Source organism: Mus musculus, chromosome 6, assembly GCF_000001635.26.
Source record: "Mus musculus strain C57BL/6J chromosome 6, GRCm38.p6 C57BL/6J".
NCBI lineage: Eukaryota > Metazoa > Chordata > Mammalia > Rodentia > Muridae > Mus > Mus musculus.
The window spans coordinates 81,428,539-81,447,247 of NC_000072.6; the positions used below are offsets into that span (position 1 = coordinate 81,428,539).

Here is an 18,709-nt window from a genome sequence, read left to right on the forward strand (position 1 = left end):
CTCTGGAAGAGCAACCAGTGCTCTTAACTGCCCTACACTTTTCAGTTATTGAGAATAATACTACACTACAAACCTTCACATGTAACTTGCTACACATGTATGTATTTTGATGGTTAGTCTTCTCACCTTGACAGGATCTAGAGTGAACTTAGAGATACATTTCTAGGTGGGTCTTGGAGGGGTTTCCAAGGAGAATTAACTAAAGGGAGAAGATGCTCCTTTAGAGTAGGCAGAACCTTCTACAGGAAAGCTCATATATAGAGAGCCAAGGTAAACTTGACGCTGCTTTCCTGCCTTTGCTTCATGCATGGCAGTTTGTTGCTGATGCTGCTTCTGCTTGTGCTGCTGCTGCTCCTGATGATGAGGATGAGGATGAGGATGGTGATGGTGATGGTGATGATGATGGTGATGGCAATGATGGTGGTGATGACAACAATGATGATGATGACAACAATAATGATGATAATGAAGGTGATGATGATAACGATGATGGAGGTAATGGTGGTACTGCTGCTGCATTTAATGGCTACATCACAATCCAACTTCCATTCTGGACTCTCCAGCAATCTTCTTGCAAAAAAAAAGACAAAAACAAAAACAAACAAACAAACAAACAAAAAAAAACAGATTAGGACAGCTAATGAATCCAGCCCTGTGAATTTAGCAACAAGTTTTCACAATCTTTCTAGTATATAGATTGCTACTGTCTGGCTACTCAACCCCTATGGATTGTAAGCCACTTTAGTCAATGATAACCAATATTGGTTTACAGCCTGAGAACATTTGTAATCAACTAAACACCTGAGCACACCTGTAAAATTTTTCTTCATTGGATCATTTGAGGCAAAGAAGACTCAGCCTAAACCTAGGCTACACCTATCACTGGCAAGTTCATCTGTCCTGTTGCTGATGGGAATTCCACTGCATACTGAAGACCATCAGTCTGCTAGGACTTCCCTGGTACTCCTATGCCAGGCTGGGACTGCTGAGACACCAAGTCTTACAGACTGAACAGCTGCCAGATCCTTGGCCTTTCCACCTGGGAACAGCCATTGTTGGACTGCTGATACACACACACACACACACACACACACACACACACACATTCTCTAATCAAACAGAACTGATAGAATGAATGTGTGTTCATGTGTGTGCAAAATGCACACTTTTCTTATTGATTTTGTTACTCTGGGGAACCCTGTCTAACATGTATGTTTATTATCCCTGTATAACTTCTTAGTGTATAATTTCCACTCACATGGTCATCTTAAGCATTAACTACTGCCAAACTAGTTTCTAAGGTGTTTGCACTATTTTAAATGTGCACGGTCAGTGTATGGTCGTTGCCAACATTACACTTCTGTGTGTTTCTCCTGGGGGGTGAGAGTTGAACCTCCTAAATGAGTAGTGATATTGTACATTTTGCTCATTTACCATCTGTACATCTTTTCCAGAGACCTGTCTATCCAGAGCTGTCTTTCAATATTCACTGATTTCTTTTTCTTTTCACATTATAGTTTTTTTAATACATTCTTGATACATAGTACTCTCCAGATAGATGATCTGAAACTGTCTTCTTCCACATTGAGCTTTCTAGGGGATGTGTAACAGAAATACAGCTTCACTCTTTTCCATTCCTTGAAGATATAAGTTGAAAATATAGTTGTCCCTCGGTATGTGTTGGGGATTTGTTCCAGATCCCCATAGATAGCATGACCTATGATTGCTCAAGTCTGTTATATAAACTGCCATAGTATTTGTACACAGCTGAGGAAAATCCCCCTGTAATACTGAAGATGATTTCTAGGCTACAACACCTAACACAATGTAAATGATATAAACAGTTGTCACACAGTATTGCTTGGGGACTAGTGACTCTTTTAAAAGTCTATACATGTTCGGTGTAGAAGCAATTTTTTTCAAAAGTTATTAGTGTATAGTTGATTTAAAACACAGGGCCAGAGCTCAGGAATTCAGATGTACAACTATACTATTTTAATCCCATTGAAGTATTACCCCCTTTGTCAAAATTAGTATACTGTAATCATGTGAGTTTATTTCCAATTCTTCACTGTGGACCCATTTGGTCTATTTGTTGTTAAGCTTCCCTCTTATTTGCCATAATTTTGTGGCAAATTAAGTTTTGAGGCCAGGAAGTAAGTTATCTAACATTTGACTTAATTTGAAATATGATTCTGACTCTTCTGTTGCCCTTAAATTTAGGAATCAGATTTCACAATCTCTCCAGAGTCTTGTTGTGATTTATTAATAGGAAAAAATCATTTTAAGAATTTCCAAAAGTAGGTGATCTTTTGATGTTAAATCTATCATTCATAAAGATGACCACATCATAACCTTATCTTCAGTAAGTGTTGTGTGTGGGTACTCCATTCTAATATCTAAGGAAATTAAGGCAGTGAGTTATCTATACCTTCACCATCTTCTTTTATATTGGCAGTCTTCCTACTTACATTATGTCATTACCAATGACATTTTTGAAGACCAAATATCAGACCTAATCCTGTCAGAAGTAGAATACACATCAGAAGAGAATAACAATTTCAAACATCACTCTGCCTGAAAGCAAGCTCTTATTAGTGCTTCCATGCTAATTACCCTCAGAACTATAATTTTTTGACCCCATCCTCTCAAAGTGTCTCTTTCCATCTGTAATGGATGACCTCACTTCATGCATTATTAAATCCCAAGACCACAGCCCTCACCTTCCTACACCTCCTTCTCCATCCGTCTCCATTCACCTCTGATCTAGTAGAGAATGTTTTACTCTACCTAATAGGATCATCTTCTCTTGCCCTCCAAAGATGCAAATTCTGAGCCATCTTTTTCTCCCATACGCCTTTCCTGCCATTCTGTATTACAGAGCCATTCCACAATAACGCAAACTTACTTCAGTGTATCTTGTGCATATAATAAAATACACTTCTCTGTGATGATGACTCTTGATAGCCAACTTGACAGAGCTCAGAATCAACCTAAGAGACTGTTGTGTGACAGGATTTTCCTTGGGAGTCTGAACATACATGCACACACAAAGCCTACACACTCCAGAAAGGAAACCTACAACAGATCAAATTAATGATTGCATCAAAGTCCAGCTTAGTGAACTGATAGGTTTATGTTGGGGTTATTAACAGGACTATGGGTAAAGGGATGACTCAAAAGCATCTATATTGCTTAAAAGCCTTCTCCAACACAGGTGATCACTCACAAAAACTACTTCCCTGGTGTTATTTGCAGAACTTTCAACGTCTCAATAGGTCCAAGAATCTCATTTAGGCAACTCATTCATTGGTCAGAGACTCAGAGCCTCATCAGAAACTTCCAAAAGAAGACTATCGGTATTCTTTGAGAGCATTTACAGTGACTTTTTCAGCAGAGAAGACACACCCTCTAAGTGGATGTCACCTTCCAACATGCAGCCCAGATAGAAGAGGTCCCAGGAGAGAATCATGCTGTTTGCCTGCCTTTCTGCTTCTTCATGCACAGGTGTGTCTCACTATTGCTTCCATCCTCTGCTGACATCCTCTCAAGCTTATTCAGCTTTCCAAATTGGACTCAAAAGAGATGACTGAGAAACTTTCAGGCTCTTGGCAACAAAGCATCCAGCTTCATGGACAGAGTAGGATGCAAATCTCTGCCTCTCAACATGCAAACAGCTCCTGTTTGACTACCCAACCCTATGCCATTAGCCAATCTGGTAACCCCCCTTTTACAACATATAGAAACTCAAGGATTCTGTATCCCTCTAGTACTCTGCCTAATACACCTTCTTTGACGATCGCTTTTGCTTGAAGCATACTTCCCAAGTCCTTGCCCTCTTATTGAACCAAGTTCCTATGCAAAGTTTCTGTATCTGTTAGCTCCCTTCTTTTATTTCCACTTTGCTTTATGACTTCTCTCCATCACCACAAGTCTTATCTAACCACCAGGAATCACTTTCTGCTAAAAAAAAAAAAAAAAAAAAAAAGAGCTAATAGCTTCACTTTGTCATTCAATCTGATTTAAATGAAAGTCACTGTCAGGACTGGAGAGATGGCTTGTGGTTAAGAGTATTGAACTCTGCTCTTCCAGAGGGCCTGGATTCAATTCCCAGCATCTACCTGTTGGCTGACAACTGTCTGTTTCAGGGGCTCTGGTGAGCTCTTATGGTAACTAAGCATACATTTGGTACACAGACTTAACAGCCAGACACAAAAATTAAATTAAATTTAATTTCAAAAAAGAAAACCAGAATTCATTTTCTCATTTTTGAAATAATATTGTCTTTTAGTGCCTGGAAAAACCCTGACCAGGTTTTTGGTTTGGTTTTTGGTTGGTTGTTTTTTTTTTTGTGTTTTGTTTTGTTTTTTGTTTTTGATTATTTGGTTTTGTTGTTGTTTTTCTTTGTTTGTTGTTTTATTTTGGTTTGTTTCTCCCTCCCTTTCTCTGGCCCTGGAATCTCTTTTCTCCTGGTCTATTCAACTATACCTCTACTTGTGATCTTCCTGGACTCTGTATTACTCTTTTCTCTTTACACTCTCTTTTTAGGGGGCCTTATTTCTCTCAGCGGTTTTCATTCTACACTGGCACCAATGTTTCTCAGCCATATTGTCTTCTTCTCAGGAACACCCTCCTTTGAGAACTCATCCAGTGTCATAAATGCTGGCCTAATTTTATAACTCAATTACATGATTTTTTAGCAAAGAGTTATCCACACATATTGGTTAAATTCTCAGTGACTCGTTTTTCCAACGTACAAAATGTTGATGCCTAAGTGCCAGTCTCAGAACATATAATTAAATGGTAATATTTGAAGTTATTAGAACATAACTGGTACATAGAAAGCTATCAGAAAAAGCTTTCTGTGGTTATAGCCTTCTTACTCTCATTATTCTTAACAGTTACATAGCTAAATAATGAAATCAAACAAGGTTCCCAATAAGAGGAATGGATGAGGAAATTGTGGTATATGTACACACAATGGAATTATTTTGTGGTCTTAAAGAACAAAACTGTGAAATTTGAAAGAAAATGGATGTAACTGGAGATAATAACATTGAGGTCATTAAGCCAGTCTCAGAAAGAAATACCATGTTTCTGTCATTTCTAATTCCCCTTACATCATTACATCATTCCTAAATTTCATATAGCTATATAAAGTCACACACACACACACACACACACACACACAAATGTATATGACATGAAAATAGAGGTAAAACTATTAAGAGTACAGAGGAAACTAATAGCAGAAGAATGAGTGACAATAGTAGAGCACTGAATAAGTATATGTTCTATATACAATATACATCAATAAAAACTTCTAAATAAATAAACAAGAAATTTAGCAAAGGACGTGTTACACATATCAGGGCAGATATGATGCTCAAAACAGAAGCTGAAACAGTGAAGAGGGAGGTAAGGGACGTGACCTTCTAAAAAGAAGGTGGGATTTCAATGGGACCAATGGAGATTCTAGTAATTCAAATAAGAAACAGATCCAGAGACCCACAGTCAAGCATCAGGCAGACTCTAGGAGTCTTTTGGCGGAGTTTGGGGAGAGATTGTAGCCCTGAAGTAGATAGGAAATCCACAGGAAGACCAACAGAGTCAACTCACTTGGACCCTTGGGGGCTCTCAAAGGAGGAACCACCAACCAAAGAGCATGGAGTGGTTAAACTTAGGCCCCACACACATTTGTAGCAGATGTGCAGCTTGGCCTTCATGTAGGTTCCCTAACAATTGGAGTAGGAGCTGTCCCTAACTCTGCTGCCTGATATTGGATCCCTTTCCCCTACCTGGAGTGCCAGATTGGACCTCAGTGGGAAAGGGAGTCCTTTGTCCTGCTCAGACTAGATGTCCCAAGGTGGGGTGGTACACAAGGGAGTTTTCCCCCTCTCTGAGGAGAAGGGGAAGTGATAGTGGGAGAGGTATTTGTAAGGGTGGGACTGAAAGGAGAGGAAGAAGGGAGGATATAGCTTGGTTGTAATGTTAAAATAAATAAATAATGAGAAAAAGAAAAGAAAGAATGTGATTAAGCCCTTCTTCTCTGTTGTCTTCCCACAGTGAACACCTCCTTAGTGTCCTAGATCTCTGAAACAGTTCTCACCATCTTAGTCCTCCTGAGCTTTCTCTTCCCTTGCTTTAGAGAATAGCCTAGTGTGTCCTTAGCTTTTCCATCTGTTAAATTACTCAGAATGCGTTCCCAGAAGTGTAATGGCTAGGTCAATAAGAATAAACATTTTAATGTTTCTTGACAGAATATTTATGCATGTTTTCTGTAAGTGCTGAACCAATCCGCATTGCTGCCAACCAAGTAAATGTGTTTCAGCAATCTTACCTGCACTGGTTATGAGTTAGAAGAAAGTATTTATTACATGTTTAGTGTGCCTTGTGATGAGGCCATAAACTGTGGCCACTATCGGAGTAAAAGAGCAAATTCGAGTTATCTATCTGAGAAACAGGCTATCCTGATAGGACCCTTTGAACAATCTGGATAACCTTTTCTAGAAAGGACTTTTAGAAAGCTAATTTATCTCAAAGTTCACAACCCAGTGATAGCGTGGTCAAACGGGCACAGATAAATTATCTCGAAAATTGCTTCTTCAAATGGGGCAAAATTGTTCTAAATTTACAGATATATCCTCACATAATACACATGGTTTCACTGGAGACATGGTTTTGTGGTCTTTATTTGAAAGAACCTTGTCATGGAGATTAGAAGAAAAGAACATACTTATAACTTAAGAAGACTCCACGTGAAGACTTGCCATTCTCTCGGCATTTGAACAATTTTCTATCCTTATGAATGAAATAGTAATACCTACTATGGCAGTGTAATGTGATAGTTGAGTAAGATAATGTAGACCAGTGCTTGAAACACATTTCTTCACTGGCGGTTTGGGAGATGTTCTCTCTTGGGGCTCTGTCTCTTCTCTAGAGCACTGTTAAGCAAAGGTGAAGATGCACAGCCTGGCTTGATTTCTGAGTAGGTGAGAAAATAAGGATCATAAACTTTTCCTATTTCACATTGGCAAAGCAATACAGCCCTGTCCTCACATTTGCATATAGAGGGCTGTCAGCTCTGCAATTTGTCAGCAAACTTCCCATGATCCAGTAGCTTGGGTTAAATGTGTTTATTCAACTGAAACAGATTTATACACCATGGAAAATCCATCAATGATGAGTGATTTTTTTTTCAGACAGAGGAAAATGCAAGCATAGGTATCTTCAAAATAATACTTTCAAAGCAACTTTAGAAAAATAAGAGAAAAGATTAGAAAATAATACATCTTTCACTCTTACACTGTCTGATAAAACCCAACACAGTCCAGACCATACCGACTTCATACAGTCTCGATTGTTGTTTCAGTGAGTGATAATCTATCTTTTTTGAGTATTCTTATTGTCATAGGACACATCATTCATAAAGATTAGATGAAAAGCTAGTAAATGTTATTTTTCTGCATTTCTGTTTTGTGCAACCGAGTAAGTCCAAATGAGGCACAGAACAAACTGGCTAACAAGGCCAGCTATATGGGCAAGTTCTGGATTTGACTGAGAGTCCCTACCTCAATGAATAAAGTGGAAGACATCAACCTTGAGACTTCAAATGCGTGTGCACACCAGTTCAGCTATATACATGCAAAATGTGAACATGTACACTTAGATGAATGCCACAAAAATGGGAAAAGGAAAAAACAATAGAAATTGCTTAGTCATGAGTTGTCCATGTATGAAATATAACACAGATGTTAATTTTTCATTTTAAAAATCAGTCATGTTGTTAAAAACCTCTACTGCATTAGGATAAAGGTAACCCTTACATAAAATTATATTCAATCCACATCTCGGGGACTAGAGAGCTGGCTTGGTGGTTAAGAGTTCTTTTTGCTCTACTAGAAGACTAGTACTGGGCCAAAAAGTGGGAGTGGGTGGGGGGGGAAGGGTATGGGGGACATTTGGGATGGCATTGGAAATGTAATTGAGGAAAATTCCTAATAAAAAATATTTAAAAAAAAAAAGACTAACCACAAAAAAAGAAGAAGAAGAAGAAGAAGAAGAAGAAGAAGAAGAAGAAGAAGAAGAAGAAGAAGACCAGAGTTTTGTTCCCATCAGGACTGATATCTGCTTACTCCTAACTGTCTATATCTCCAGATCCAGGAGATATAACCTCTAATCTCTGTGAACACCTGAACACACATATACATATAAATAATATAAATAAATCTTAAAAGACATAAAATATATGAAGTTTGCTGTTCCAACTGTGCAAACGAAGCATATAGGAAAACCTTACCACTGAAATGAAATAAAACCTGGCTAAAAATTAACCAGCTACATGAAGCTATTAGAAAGTCACCTTTGCAGCCAATATTTTAAGAGCCAAGAGCCAAGAAAGATACACTGATGTGAATTTGACATTCCTTGATGCTCTTTTCCCTTAAGGCCTTTGATTATCTTGAAGTAAATAGAGATGCATGTGATCAAAAGTTGAGCACACAGAAGCAACTAAGGAGCAAAGAAAAACTTCAGAACTCTGAGAACTTCTCAGCTCCAGAAAGACAGTAAGTGGATCTCGGTGCTACTTCAGGGCTCAGAGTGTCAAGGTCTCAGAAAGAACTAAGGGGCAAAAATCAAGTATTTTGACCCTGATTTCAGCTTGGATAATCTGCTGAATCATGGGTGGTTCAGGTCATAGTAACTAAGTCAACAGAAACTAATACTGAAGACTTGAAGAGAAACAAGGAATTTGAGAAAAACATGGTACTGTGGATTCCAAAATTGGATGTTATGATCTGACAATCAAGAAACATTCTTGAATTACGCCAGGCAGTGGTGGCATACGCCTTTAATTCCAGCACTTGGGAGGTAGAGGCAGGCGAATTTCTGAGTTCAAGGCCAGCCTGATCTACAGAGTGAGTTCCAGGACAGCCAGGGCTTCACAGAGAAACCCTGTCTCGAAAACAAAAAACAAAACAAAACAAAACAAAAAAGACTCCAGAATTACAGTAGGATCAAAGCAGGTACTAATAATTCGACTTGAAACAGATCAATAATTCTAACATTGGTGGAAATAGACTAAGATTTCAATCTACATTGTGTGCCCAAAGCAAAAAACAGTCAACCGTGGATGACATGTTTTCCAGAACACAAAAAGTTTTCATAATTAAGACTTGTCTTGCATGATATAGTCATACACACACATATACTCACAAGAACACCAAGATTGGGGCTGGTGAGATGGCTCAGTGGGTAAGAGCACCCAACTGCTCTTCCGAAGGTCAGAAGTTCAAATCCCAGCAACCACATGGTGGCTCACAACCACCTGTAATGAGATCTGATGCCCTCTTCTGGTGCTGTCTGAAGACAGCTACAGTGTACTTACATATAATAAATTAAAAAAAAAGTTTAAAAAAAAAAAGAACACCAAGAGTAAGTGAGAATAATAAACTAGCAAATGTATAGATGCTACAGTAATTTACCACAAACTTCACACATTTTTGATCCTCATGTTTAAATCATCATGTCTATGTTTGATTATCTATTTCAAAAATATAGCAGATAAAGTGTAAAATATCTTCTATATAAAAATTCCAGTGGAGCTAGAGGTATGACTTGGTGATTATGAACATTTGTTGATCTCACAAAGGACCTGGGTTTGGTTCCCAGAACCTATCTTAGGCAGCTTACAACCATCTATAACTAGTTACAGGGTTTGCAGCTCCCTCTTCTGAACATCATGGGCACGAGCATTCATGTGGCGCACATACAGAAAAACTGTCAGAGCACTTACACACATTAAATATATAAATTCTTTAAAAAAAAAAACAAATAAGGATCTTGGAAGATAGGTTAGTGGCTAAAATCTGAAGGAGAGGGGCAAGGACAAAAGAGAAGAAGGAGATCTACAGTGAGAAAGGAGGAAGAAGGAGAACTAAGAATGGGAGTTAGGGTTGAAAAGAAGGAGGGGGGAGAAGAAAATATATTCCTAACAGTCTCTGGAGTGGTGTGTCTGCCCAAGTCTACTCAATCAGAAAACAAGGAGGAGGTTCAGCACTCTTAGCTGCTTGTTCTCTTTGAGAAAAGACCAGTGTGTTAAGATGTTTTGGAGTCATAGTAAATGGAGTAGAGAAACATTGGGAATATCCACCCTGTGTTCAAAATGAAACTAAAGGTATTTTGTGTAGTCAAGGTCTCTTAGCCTGGAATCTGGAAGCAGCTTTGGGATACAGGATATTTGAGGGAATCTTACACAAAACTTCCTGTGCTGCACACTTATCCATTTAAAAGCAACACATGATGTTTGGGGTTTGCATGCATATTTAGGAAAAGTATATGCTAACTCATATGAGAATATAGCAAAAGAGCCTATAAAGTATGATCTAGTATGTGTATGTGTTTGTGTTCGTGTGTGTTCACATATGTACATGGGTATACTGGGTATGTTTTTGTCAACATCACCGGAAAGAAAAACCTCAACTGAAGAATTGTCTACATCACATTGGCCTGTGGGCAAGTCTGTGGAGCACTTACTTGATTGATATGGGAGGGTCCAGCCCACTGTAGATGGCCCTGAGCTGTATGAAAAGAGCAAGATGAGCAAGCCTTAGAATAGCCTCTGTTTCAGTTCCTGAATCTGTGGTAGTTGGGTGGGGGGTGGGTGGGTGTGATTCTAATGCACTGTATTTATGTACAAAATTCTCAAAGAATGACCATGTTTGTGTTTGTGTGTGTGTGTGTGTGTGTGTGTGTGTGTGTGTGTGTGTGTGTGTGTGTAAAAAATTGAATAGAAAAGTAACATAGAGATGTGTACTGGTGGCAATTCTCTGCTCTTGCAGAAAAATAGGAACATCAATCATTGGGGTTAAAGTCCCGCCACACTTTGTCCTCAAAAACTAACTTTATAAACCATACTTCTAGACCACCTGATTGAAAGAGATTGCCTCAGATGGAACAATGCTGCAGGAACCCTCTCACTTCCTCTTGGCTCCAACAGAAGCAATGCATAGCCATGATACATCCCCTAAGGAGATCAGTGTTCCTGGCCAGATTTCCATAGGGTCTCTGTTAGCCTAGCACAGTATGTGGTTTAGATGAAACAGTCTCACAGGCCTTGTTTCCATGAGGATAGAAGGGGCATCAGGTATGCAAACCTGTACTCCTGGTGGTTCCCTCTCTGTAAACCACAAAGAGCTGTCCAGGTGATGAAACTGATAAGTACTCAATAGTGTGTATATCTAAGTAAACAAGAAAAAGATAGTACTATTATACTGCGATTATCATTTCTTTCCTGGGCTGACCAAGAAAGTAATTGGGTACAACACAGCCTCCTCCTAGATATAGTTTGTTTGTCTCTGTGATTTCTTTTCTTTCTTTCTTACTTTCTTTTTTTTTTTTTTCTTTGCTTTTGCTAATATATCTTTCTATGGTTAAGATGTGAAAGATGGGTTGTTCCCAAGAAATCTTAATAACACAAATTCACCTTGTCCTTGTGGATTTATTCTATCAAACTTCTCTCTGTTGAGGGGATCCCTCCCACCTGAGCTTTGACATTTATTGTACAGAGAAGATACGCTGACCACACCAGTGTGGCTCTCTTTCCTACATCCTCCTCACTCCCACCCCAATCTCCTCCTAAAACACATCCATTTGCTAAAACACAGGAGAAAGTTAAGCTCTCTTATCATAGCTATCTTTGCCATTTCAAATTGTTGTTTCCTCTTTCCAGTTGCTTTCAGTGTTATATGTAGGGATATACATTATATATGTTGATATATGTCCCAATTCCCTGTACATTCCTTGCAAGTAAGGTAAGATCATGCTTTTCTGCTGAATTCCCAGAAGCTTTCAAAGAATAGAATGACAAGCAATTGAATAGGGGGTAGGGCTAAAAGCCCTAATCCTGCCCAGTGGAGCTTCCCTTCTCTATTTTATGATATATAGCTCTACCAAAATGTAAGTAGCAGCCAATTGGCAATCAACATGGAGATGTATACTTGGCCAAAGTTTTGGGAATGAGTAACTAAGTTTTGAATCCTGAACAGGCCATCTTCATCAAACCTATCCTGGCTGCCCCCTAAGCTCAGAGAGTATCATGTAAGAAGTATGAAGAATGTTGGAGCCAGAGGATAAGGAAGGAAGCCTATGAACTTCTGTCTTCTGGACATAATATGACTCATGAACTCACAGCAGAGACCATTCCCTGTTCAAAGCCTCCACCAGACTTATCCAGCCAGCATCTTGGCAGAGCTACAGGATGAACTGTCTACTCCCGCCACTCACTGAGGAGCCACTGGCAGGTAAGACTTGCTGTTGGCGGAAGCCTGATTCTTTGAGAATATGCCCACTGGTCCCACTGTTGGGGTTCCTACCAGTTTACTACCGAATGTGTACTACTAGATGTAGGCAATGCTATATGTAGAGACATATGGGCAACACCAATTGAGCTGAGTGAGATTTCTTTTTTTTTTTAAAGACATGAAGTTGGGAAGAGGGCATGTTGGAAGGAATATGGTAGGGAGAAGCAGAAAGAGAGAAATAGAGCTGGATACGATCTTTCCTATTTCCTATTCCATACACATGTATGGGATTCCCAAAAATAAAGACAGATTATAAACTGTAAGAAAAAGTAGCAACCATAGTTGAGCAGCCTTTCTCCCTGAAACAGTGGGAATTAATACATGACAATGGTAGGCTTTCCTGTCAGCATAAATGAAGTAGGGAGGGGATTGGGGACTGGGGATTGGATCTGGAGCGAGTTAGGTGTAAAGGTGTGGATTAAATATGATCAAGATATATCTTATGCATGTATGAAATCCTCAAAGAATGACTGAAAAGTGGTATATTTATTAAAACCTACCATTCATAAATAGTAATAAAATAGTTGAAGATCTGGATGTGTGAGAAGGAGACTGGGCCCTTGAAGCCTGCAGATTATCAGGGTGAAGATGTTCAGATTGTTCTCTAAGACAATGCTACATTTGCCAGCAACCTACACACATCCTCCCATGTGCTTTCAATTACCTCTAGACCACTTATAATTCCCAGTGCTATGCAAATCTATGCAAAGAGCTGTTACACTGAGCTGTTTAGGGAATAGCAAGAGCTAAGCTGGCATGTGCTCCCCACACAGGCATTTTCCCTTAAAGATGCAGAGCAAGTGTTGACTCTTAGCAGAGTTTAGCTTTGAACTTGGCTGTTATATAGCACAAAATATGATTGTTTCCTACTGCCCAGTGGTACCAAAACATGGTATATTCTTTCAGTGACAGTTGGGTTTTCAAGTTTTTATTCTCCTGTTGATGAATTTAAAAAAAAAAAAACTCACATTAATTAGACATTATATAGGAAAGATTCCTTCATATAATTTTTGTGTTTTGTATATTTATGTGCATGTATGTGAGTGTGTGAGAGACTATGTCTGTGCATGAACATGGTGTATATATGTGTGCTATGAGGGCATATGTGCATGCTGGTACATGGAGCCCAATAAACAATGTGGAGATCAGAGGACAACTTGCTAAAGTTGGTTTTCTTTTTCTACCATGTGGGTTCTGAGGATCAAACTTGGACCCTCAGGCTTGGTAACAAACTCCTCTATTGTTGAAAATCTTGCTGGTCCCAGTCCCCAGCTTACAATGTAAGGAACTGGCATGTTTACTGGCTTCATATTAGAGACAACAGTACAAGAATCAAATTATTTATTAGGCACAATATAATTTTTTTCCTCATCGAAGGAAATAGAAATTAGGACTGTCTTGGACAAATCAGATTGTCAACTTGAACACGCTAAAAATTACTTTTTAAAGTATAAAAATTGTTTTATGAACAATTTTGCAAATGTGTCAGTTTTTTAACTGAATAAATGAGAATATGTTAGGCATATAGGAAAGAATTTTTAAATGTATATTCCAGGAATTCTGGGCAACCACTAGGCTAAGTGATATTTACTCCATATAGTACATAATACAACCTGCTAGAGTCAAGTAAATTAGGAAGATGTTAACTTAAAGTTTTATAAAAGGATTCAGGATGTCCCAGAGACATACATATTGAGGAACGTTGGCATTAAAATTTTAGAGGGGGTCAACAAGCTGTCTCAGTGGGTAAACTCACTTGCTACCAAGCCTGCTGGCCTTAGTTGCATCTCCAAGACTCACATATTGATAGAAGATAAATCAACCTCTATGTTGTCCTCAGATCTGCACTTGCAGGCTGGGGCATGTGCATGTCCACACCTTTAGACACATAGTCACACAGGAATAATAAAAGCAAAATTTTTACTTTAAAAAAAAATAAGTTTCTAGGAAACGGCATACACTATTTCTTCAATTTTTATTTCAACAAGACATGCACTGGTATGACCCACAAAAAAAAAAAGTTAAAATAATAGTGTGCTCACACAGGGGCTTCATTTTCCAATTCCTAGAACTTAAGAAGAACAGTAACTTAATCGTGGAGATCCGATGCTTCCCAGTGAGTTTTGGAAGCCATATTTTTCTGTAGTTTTTGTTTTTAATTACAATAACATACATGTGGGAAGTGGTGTGTGTATATGAATGCAGGGGCTTGTAGAGACCTCCTGGAGTGTCAGGTGGTTTTGAGCTGAAGAATGTGGGCACTGAACACTGAACTGAGGTCCTCTGTAACTGCAGTATGAACTCTTCATCACAGAGCCATCTCTCCAAATCATCCCAGAGATCAAATTTTTAAAGCACACTGTGCTGACTAGTTGTCAACTTGAGACAAGACAGAGTCATCTAGAAAGAGGAAATGTCAGTTGAAGAATTGCCTCCATCAGATTAGCCCATGGGCATGTCTATGGGCATTTTTTACTGATGATCGATGTGGGAGGGCCCAGCCCTGAGCAGCTGATCCTAGGGTGTACAAGAAAGAAGGTTGAGAAAGCCATGGAGAGCAAGTCAGTAATCAACATTCCTCCAAGGTCTCTGCTTGATCTTCTACATCTAGCTTCCTGCTTCTAGTTCCTGCCTCAACTTCCCTTAGTGATGGACTGCAAGCTAGAAGAAGAACTAAACCCTTTCCTCTTCAAGGTTCTTCATGGTAATTATCACAGCAAGAGGAGCCTGACTATGACACATATATTTTGTTATTTTTTCAAGACACATACAGTTCGGGTTGTAATACCAGTTCTATAGAGAAAGGAATTTTTAAAGGCTTAAATTTCATTCTCTAAGTGAAGCAAACATGTATTCTAGCATCCAAGCTATATGCACTTCATCCCCTTTCTCAATATCCTGCATAGTTGATAGCCATAAATTCCAGGCCTACATCTTGCCACAGTAGGCAGAGTTGTTACCTCCAAAATCTCTGCATAGCTCCCCCTCCCTCCTGATTGGCTGATCTGAGAAACAAATGCCAGAAGCAGGAGAGAGTGGGCTTTTTGCAACTAACACTTGGGAGATGAAAGGTTTCTATTGCTGTTGCTGTATCTTCACTTTACTTTGAAAAACAATGTGACTTTCTGGTCTTCAGATTTTGTTTTGATGGTAGGGATTCATCCTTCAAAGTTCCACAAAGTGACCCCACAAGAGAGAAAGAGTCTTAGGTGTGGGAGATGTTGGCTTCCTGCTGTGATGACAGTTGACCTGGCCTCTGTAGAGCATTCTGACTCCCCTCACCCCACAGACATCAGAGCTGACCTCTGCTGTTCTGATCACCAGCTGCACCTGAAGATTTTTTCTCTCTCTTTCTGTGTTACTCAGTTTGGCTTAGAACAGTCCGCAGGAGACTAGTTAAGAATAACCTTTAACAATAAGCAGGCTTGCTCCCTAGGCAGGAAAAGGAGATGTTGATCAGAGGTAAAATATCCTCATGATGCTAAACAAAGTTAACAAGGGGAATTTAAAGATGAGTTCTTTTTAAAGAGACTTGGAAACTAATCTTAAAGTTTCCAAACAATATTTAATGATTTACTTTCATTTTAGTTATATGTACATGGGTGTGTCCGTGTGTGGTTATGTGCACATGAGTGCAGCATCCAGGGAAGTCAGAAGGGGACACCTAATCCCCAGTGCTGGTGTTTTAGGCAGTTCTGAGCTGCCTGATGTGAGTTCTGGGAATGCAACTCTGAGCCTCTCCAAGAAGAGCCGGCATACTTAAGCACGGAGCCATTTCTTCAGCCCTTCCAAACATTTCAGTCCTAATCATTTAGTAAATCCAGGCAATATTCCAGAAAACACAATAAGCCTTTTAACAGCAATAGAATTGTTTATGATGAATAATTTATCAAAGGACACATGTTGGAGACTTGCTAACGTACATTAGCAACAGAGACACTTCTATTTCAGAAACCTGCTACACAAGTCACTGTCCAATTCAGATTTCCACTCACAGACAGGCAAGAAATGTGATATGAAAAGTATTTGGCGTAGTATAAATGTTGCTGTTGTTTTGTCTCATTTGTGAAAAATATTTACAACAAGGTTGCGTATACGCTAAGGCTTCAGTACTCTCAATTTGAATTCGTAATGGACTAAGTGGCATAAAAGTGTAAAACTTTAAAAACAGTTAAAATGCAACCATTTGAACAATACATTTTGGAAATCTCTGTGTTGGGTTATTTTTAACCTCCTGTATCACTTCGGGCTCATAAAAGAAAAAAATGGCACATTTAAAGAGCTTGGTGGGAAACAATTTAATGGAAGATTTGTTTCTGGAAGAATAGACACGTCCCTCATGAGGAAACTAAAGAGGATTATAGCACAGTATGTAGGGCCACAGAGGGGTACTGCTACTCATCCTAAACCTGGAGAGAACTGGGATAGCTTTAATTGTCAACTTAATACAATCTAGAATCAGTCACCTGGGAAGAGAGTCTCAAAAAAGGACTAGCTCTATTGGGTGGACTTGTGGTCATATCTGTGGGTGACTGTCTTAAGTTAACTGGCATGGAAAGACCCAAACAACTCTGGGAGCACCATTCCCTAGGGAGGGTTTCTGAACTGTATAAGAAGGCATAAGGTGAACTGAAGGCAAGTGAGCAAGCAAGCAAGGGAGATATACATGCATTCATTTCTCTCTGCCATTGACTCTGAGTGTGATGTTATCATCAATGACAAGAAGCTTGGCAGTAGCGATTTGAAGTTCCTGTCTTGTCTTTTCAACCATGATGGACGGTAACCTGGAATTGTGAGCTGAAATAAGCCTCGTTCTTCCCTGATATAACTTTGTCAGCATATCACATCAACAGAAATGAAACCAGGAATGAACAATTACCAGCAGCAGAGCAGTAGCCATGCAGGAAGGGCTGGACTGCACACTTCTGGGAGATACTACCAGACTGGAGTCACCATCTCCTGACAGAGCTTACTACAAATGCAAGCTCTTGATCTCCTCTCCACACACATGGAAACAGAAAATTAGAGGGTAGAACTCAGAGTCTGTTTGAAAAAACAAAAACAAGAAAACGTTCAGGTAATTCTGAGGTATGTATGTTCAACTTTAAGAACTGCCATGGTGTTCTTTTGCTTTGAAAACCATGATTATGGCAACTCTTATCCAAAAGTACAAAAAAAAAAAAAAAACAAAACAAAAAACCCACAAACAAACAAACAAACAAACAAAGAACCTGGAGGCTGGCTTCCATTTGCAGTGGGTAAGTCCATTATCACCATGGCAGGGAGCCTGGCAGCAAGCACCAGGAACAATAGCTAAGAACTACATCCTCTTCTGTAAGCAGAGAGAAAAACAGGAAACTTGGCATGGGCTTTTGAAACCTCAAAGGCCACCCCTAATAACACACTTCCTCCAACAAGGCCACACCTCCTAACCCTCCTAATCCTTCCAAATAGTGTCACTCCCTGGTGACTAAGTATTCAAATATAGGAGCCTGTGAGGGCCATTCTTATTCATGCAATTGCAAGGACCATGGTATAAGAAAAACAGCCACATACAGCTCAGCAATGAGGCAGAAGAGGAAGAGATAAGTTAAAAAATCCCTGGCATCTTTTTCTTACAAATATTCTGTCATCTACTGGGTGTTTTTCATTAGCCAAGGGAACTGAGAACAATGAGCCATAAATGACCTCAGGTATTGAGATGTAAATGGCAGCTTCCTAGAACAGTGACAGAGACTGTAGCAGCAGCTGGGACTGGGAGGTGGTGGTGGGGTGGGGGCGGTGAGATGAGCCTGTAGACTCATCCATAGACATTCAATGGAAGCTGAACTTTAAAACCATCAACTCTGAGCTAAACTGAGTGTTCACAATCCCATTAGAAGGCTCCATCAGCAGACTTTTTCATTCACTGACTCTGGACCTTAGATTGAACCCTGATCCCACAGGAAGGCCAGAGAGAATTTACTTCAGAAAGTAGTCTTCAGCACCCCCCCCACCCCCGCCTGGGTGTCATGGCATGCATGTGTTTACACACACAACTGTTGAAAGCTCCACACATAATCTGCATATGAAATTTTCTTTTTCCTTATTACACCAGTGTTACTAATTACAAAGGAATTTTAAGACTCTTACCTTAGTTGCCAGGGCAGTGGTGGCACGCGCCTTTAATCCTAGCACTTGGAAGGCATAGGCAGGCAGATCTCTGAGTTCGAGGCCAGCCTGGTCTACAGAGTGAGTTCCAGGACAGCCAGGGCTACACAGAGAAACCATGTCTCAAAAAAAACAAAAAAACAAAAACAAAAACAGAAACAAAAAAAGACTCTTACCTTGTAGGGGCAGGAAGAAAT

At 39.5% G+C, this 18,709-nt stretch overlaps 1 long non-coding RNA gene across 1 annotated transcript; it reads right to left on the reverse strand.

Annotated features, from left to right (window-relative positions):
* Window positions 1–458: 458 nt before the first annotated feature.
* Window positions 459–17,719, reverse strand: Gm38838. The gene is made up of 3 exons (XR_869188.1): window positions 17,594–17,719; window positions 17,242–17,405; window positions 459–567 (listed from the first exon to the last, which is right to left on the reverse strand). It is a non-coding gene; the product is annotated as a predicted gene, 38838 (long non-coding RNA).
* Between the last annotated feature and the right edge of the window lie 990 nt (window positions 17,720–18,709).